Source organism: Cucumis melo, chromosome 6, assembly GCF_025177605.1.
Source record: "Cucumis melo cultivar AY chromosome 6, USDA_Cmelo_AY_1.0, whole genome shotgun sequence".
In the NCBI taxonomy this organism is placed as follows: Eukaryota; Viridiplantae; Streptophyta; class Magnoliopsida; order Cucurbitales; family Cucurbitaceae; genus Cucumis; species Cucumis melo.
The window spans coordinates 21,675,290-21,681,586 of NC_066862.1; the positions used below are offsets into that span (position 1 = coordinate 21,675,290).

At 30.0% G+C, this 6,297-nt stretch overlaps 1 long non-coding RNA gene across 1 annotated transcript; it reads right to left on the bottom strand.

Moving 5' to 3' along the window:
* Positions 1-1,017: 1,017 nt before the first annotated feature.
* Positions 1,018-1,921, bottom strand: LOC107991058 (uncharacterized). Its single transcript, XR_001762918.2, has 3 exons — positions 1,799-1,921; positions 1,299-1,394; positions 1,018-1,138 (listed from the first exon to the last, which is right to left on the bottom strand). It is a non-coding gene; the product is annotated as an uncharacterized LOC107991058 (long non-coding RNA).
* Between the last annotated feature and the right edge of the window lie 4,376 nt (positions 1,922-6,297).

Here is a 6,297-nt window from a genome sequence, read left to right on the forward strand (position 1 = left end):
ATGGATTTTGGAACATAATATTACAAGATGAAATTCACTCCTTTTAGATTAGGGTAAGTAGATGAGTGTTCCCTTAAATGGTGATTTTAGGACTTGAAAAAAGAGCCCTACCCTCCCACTTGCTCGAAAGGAGTTTGTGTTTAACTGTTGGACTATAAACATCACTACTACAAAAACACTCTCTTGACGTTTTTAAACTATCAAGAATTATTATTCTTGACAGTTTTAAAATCGTCATTGAAGCTAGTGTCAAGAAAGTCGAAGTTCTTGATGGTTGATAAAAACGTCAAGAATAGTGAACGTTGACGCTTTATAACGTCAAGTATACAAATTTTCATGGCAATTTAAAACCATCAAAAGTAAAAGTGTTCATAACAGTTTAAAACCGTCAAGAGTATGAGTATCCATGACAAAAACCATCAAGAATATGAGTGTTTATGACATTTAAAACCCTCAAGAGTATGAGTTTTCATGACATTTAATAACCATCAAGAAATTGGTTGTTTATGACATTTTAAAACCGTCAAGAATGTAATTTTTTTATGACATTTTAAAACCATCAAGCATGTTTCGTATTTTTTTAAATTTTAATTCAATTATATTTTTGTTCCGGTATTGTGCTCTCATTGGCTTATATAGTGGTCCAGCAACAGTTTCATAAATATATATAAACGACAATATTCATCAAATATAGTTTCAAAACTTGAACATATATAAATAAAACGCCTTTTACCATATCATTTCCAAAATTTTACATATGAATATTGCAGATCATTTACAAGATTAATATAAATAATTCCATCAGATTGCCAAGAATTCAACCCAACATCCTCTAATTAACTAACTTAGGCCAAAAGTATATTTAGCTATAATAAATATAATCTCAAAAGTATACCAATTAACTATATGGTAGTGTTCTAAATTGTACCCATAACTCCACCCCCCCTAAATATGAACAATTCAAAAAAATCACCTATATTATCTATATACATAAAGTTTCAGAATCGCAACCACAACAAAAAGTTTCCTACTTCAAAATCATAAATAAGTCGCAATCGCATTTACGAACCTAAAAGGCCAATTAACTCAACCCCACCTCGTCTAACTCGGCCTGTGAGTATGATCTTTGTGTATCAATCTATAAACAAGCAAAATAAATGGATTAACTCATAATCCATACAAACCAATTAACTCCAGTCTCAACAAATGACATACTTACAAAAGAAAATTATTGTTCCCTAAAATTAGTGTTCATGAAAATTATTCCCATAGAAGAAATAGTTTTATATATAACATACCGAATCCGATATGGAAATGCTTCCCTTAGTCACAATTTCTCTCATAAACCTCATGACGTTGTATCCACACTTAGTGCTCCCGACTTGTAAAGAACACTATAAAAACAACAAATAAGAATAACGAAGTAATTCTAATTGCTAGTAGTTTACAAAATACAATGAATTTAAATGTTTATACTTGCTTTTACTATTCATCATAAAGTTTGTTTCCGGCTTTTATTAATGTTCTTTTGTGACTGAAACATTGCTGTTGCTCTGTTTTGCTAAGATAAGATTGCATAAATTTTAAAATATTGTACACGCACTAGAATCAACAATACTACATGACATAGAAGATTAACTTATGTGTCGGTTTATTTTGATGTTGTCCTTAGTGAGTCAAGGTAAAACAATGTATTGTCGTACGCATTTATGGAAAGCAGTGCCCAATGACCCCTAATTATACAAAAATATAAGTACTATTTCATTGTCAATGCAACTGATTAAAAAACTTAACTTACCTAGGATTAAAAGGAGCAAGAATTATTTGGTTTGCTTTTGACACCATCGATCTACTAGGCAAGTTTTGAATTCGAGATTCTTGTGTGTTTCCAGAAGAGACGAGGACAGATGAATACAAGTACCTGCAAAATATTATAAACTCGTAAACGAGATACATAAATTTAGATGCAAAGAAATAGAAATTGACTTACGTCATATAGGCCACTTATGTAAACGTTTTGACTTTGTTCATGTTACAAAGGTCAATGATGTCCACTCGGAGCATAGAACTCTTTCGGCTGATACCAAAAATGCCAGCAGTTAGTGAAATAGTGATATTCGAATCTTTCTCAATTACCTTCTCAGCGTATCTGAGAATCGACATCAAAGCTATTGGCAAAATTGATGTCGACTCACATACAACTTCTCTTTCCTTAGGCATTTTTATTAAGGCTCTCTCATAATTCAAGAATATCCACATTCAGTAAGACCTACATATTAGACATTTCAGTTTAATAGTGAATCACATACCTTGAAAATGTCAAACTCTGCTTCATTGTCATTTATGTTGATCTGCTCCACCTCCTGCCTTTTACATTCATTCTCTTTTGGTTTCTCCAAGTTGAATATATGCCTCTAATTCACTAACTCGCCTTCGAAGTTCTTTATTCTCATGTAGAATGTACACCTCACATTTTGATGTTTTCTTAACTAAATGAAAGTAAGTTGTAGGAATCACATATCCACCAACCCCACTCACACAACCATTGTGCTCTTTCATACTCAATGCTTGGGTTAAAACATCATTGGAAGAGTGTCCTTTCAGGGACGATGAATCTATATTCATTGAGATCTCATCCTAAAAAGATAGCAAAACTAATTTAAGTTATAGAAATGCTTATGTATCTACAAAGTGTAATCTACAAGTAATATCTTACTATTTTATGGACGACTTGCTAAACATCATCGTGATACTCTCCTTGTTTATTAACTCGAGCTTTCTTCCACATGTTAGCTCGATTGAAATCAACTTCATTTGAACCCTCCTTCTACATTCTAATTCCTCAATATGATTGACAACCTTTGATAAGCTTTAATAAATTTAATAATTGTAAGAACATAAATTATCAATATAAGCACATTAAAATTATATATACCTTAACTGTTGTGAATATCTTATGCATTCTATATAAGTTTATTATGAATTTTGTTTTAATTGTTTTCATTAATTAAGGTCAATTAGTCTTTTTGAACTAATTAGTTGTGGATTAAAATTGGTTGCAATCTATTTGTTTGTTCAATGGTAAAAAGAATGTTAGAAATTCTCATTCTCACTTTAATTAACTGAGAGAAACCCCTTTATTTTATGTCTTAAAAATCTTATAAAATCCAAAAAAAACCTATTCTTTGCGTTCTTTTAAGTTTCTAACATTGATTACACAAAACCCCTATCCTATGTGAGAATTCTTGATTGTTTAATTAGAAATTTGTGTTATATTAATAAGATTCTTTTGGGACTTAACACCCATACTTTCACTTTACTATCTTTTGTTAGTATCTTCGATACTTAAGTTTGGATTATAAATTTCTTTTGTTGGTTGTGATTAAAGGATTCTTAGACCCTTTTGTTCTTTTTAATATGACATTCCTTTATCGTGCTAGCCTTTGCAAAATAATTAACAGAAAAAGGTACTACCACAGGGTCGACAAATTAGGGTGGTCAGGACAACAGTCTGCTCTTAAGCTTACTAACTGCAAAAGCAAGTTTAGTCATTTGTATGCCCATATTATTAATGTTGAGTTTTATGTCCTAAAACTCGTAGATAGTAAATATAATTCATTAATCGTTATTAATAAAGTGTTTTATTATTATAATTTCAATAAGTGTTATTGATTATATTATTAGTTTTGTCTTAATAACTTAAATCCAATAAACTAACATTCTAAGTTGTTTGATGAGTCTTGAACAGTATGTAGAGACATAAGGAGATCAATGTTCAAGATCGGCTTAAAGGGTCTATAGTATAGGGTTAAGGCTGTTGGGTACGTTATCCTGGTAACACTATGGATACGACTCATTTTGTATTTGATACAAACACATTGATCCAACGCATTCATGTACGCGATATGCGAGTGAGGGTATCCTATGCAATGAGTTTGCATAAGATCAGATCACGAAATAGTAATCATTAGATGTAACTCTGTTAACTAATTGGGTTTCTATTTCATTAGAATGACCTAAGTAAGTTAGTCTTAATCCTGAGTGTATTATGAACTCCTGTTTGCAAGGGATTGTCCTTTGATTTGTACGGGTCGGAGTGATCAGATTGCTGATTCAATATGTTTATCATTCTAGGGACAAGACCGAGTAGGGAGCTGAAAATATAATCACACAAGATGGAATTCATTCCTTTTTTACTTTAGGGTAAGTAGATAAGTGTTCCCTCAAATGGTATCTCCGGGACTTGAGCAAAGAGCCCTACCCTCTCTATGGCACGAGAGGGATTTCTGTTTAATGTTTGGTCCATAAATAGTTTGTTCATTAGAGGAGCACTGGTATTTAAGAACTAGAAATAACCTAGGGCTAAAATGGTAATTTGACTCATCTAGGGTTACGAACACTTGTGAAGGACTAATTTACTAGTATTGGTCTATATCTGTGGACACAGAAATATATCTACAGTAAAAAGAGTTCAACTGTGAGTCTCTAGTGAAGTGTATACACATTTAAAAAATATAGATTAATGTGATTAATGAGTTAACCAATCAATCTCATATCATTGTAGCTTCTAATTTGTAGGTCCATTAGGTCTCCTTACTAGCTCGTAAAGGATAATAAGATTTAATTATATTGGTTGTAATTTGAAATGTTCAAATTTACTTTGAGAATTATTACAATATAAAGTTATATTTTAATTACACTTTATTATATAAATTTAACTTTGGATATGATTAAAAATTAAATTATGAGAGAATAAAATATTTGAATGAGTTCAAATATTAATTTAATGTGAAGTAGATTCATATTAAAACTATAGGCTAAAATTTAATGTGTATATGATACATATTAAAACTATAGGTTATGAGAGAAATTTATATTTAAATATGATTCAAATTTGAATCAAATTAAATATAAGATATTTAATTTAGAAATTAATTAACCAAAGAATTAATTAATAATTTAATTTATTTTAATATAATTAAATTAATTAAATTAAAACTATAGGTTATGCGACAGATATTCATTTAAATATGATTTAAATGAAATATTAATTAGATATGATTTAATTAATTATTAACTTAATTAATTATTTAATTTAATTAATTATTTATTTTAATACTAATTTATTAAATTAATAGGGAACGTGGGTAGTTTTCCCACGTTCCTATTTTTCTCTCAACTTCCCACTTCTTCCGCTCGAAGAAGCAGAAAGTTTATGTGGGAAGTTGAGATTCTGCAGGTGCTCCCAATTTTCTCTCTAGAAGAAAAAAAAACTCTCTCGCTCTCTCAAAAGAATTTCCTTCCCTTCCAATTGGTTCCCACAAACCAAATAACCCAGAGAATAGGAAGGTTCCCAAGTGGTGGTATCTCCAAATTTGGTGGTTTGTAGATTCAGAGTCATCCATAATCGTACGTTTCCTCTTCTCTGTATTTCTTTTTGGAAGCATGCTTAGCCTAATTAATAAATTAGATTTTGCCAATGTACTGGTATTTTTAGGTTTCCTATTAAATTGGGTAATGGTTCTATTAAATATTCCGTTGTGCAAGGGCTTTTATCCATTCAATTAAACTCAGTTATAATCTCATGTTGAAGAGCTTCAGTGTCTTGGGACTGTAGAATTGATTCTTTATGGAGCTGGTGATTGTCTCGTTGGAATTTAGGAGAATGATTAGCAATGGATTTAACCATATCTTCGAGTAACATACCTTGAAAAGTTTTTTTCATTCAGGATTGTATGTATTACTATGGTGATCATACTGTTGAGTTTTATGTCCTAAAACTCGTAGATAGTAAATATAATCTATTGATAGTTATTAATAAAATATTATTATTATAATTTCAATAAGTGTTATTAACTATATTATTAGTCTTGTCTTAATAACCTATATCCAATAAACTAACATCCTAAGCTATTTGATGAGTCTTGAACAATATGTAGAGACATACAGGGATCAATGTTCGACATACAACTTAAAGGGTCAATAATATAGGGATAAAATTTATCTTGGTGAGTCTTGAACATAACTTTATTCTGGTGACACTATGAATACGACTCACTTTGTATTTGATACAAACGCAATGATCCAATGCATTCGAGTAGGTGATATGATAGTGGGGGTATTGTAACGCCCCGAAAATTTAAGGTAAAATTTTCTCGTTTTATGTAAATTATTCGAAATTCTAAAATGTTGGTGTAAGTTGATATAATAATAATATAATATTAATTATATTATTATTATTAATATTTATTTTATTTGTTATAATATTAATATTATAATTTTTATTATTATTTAATA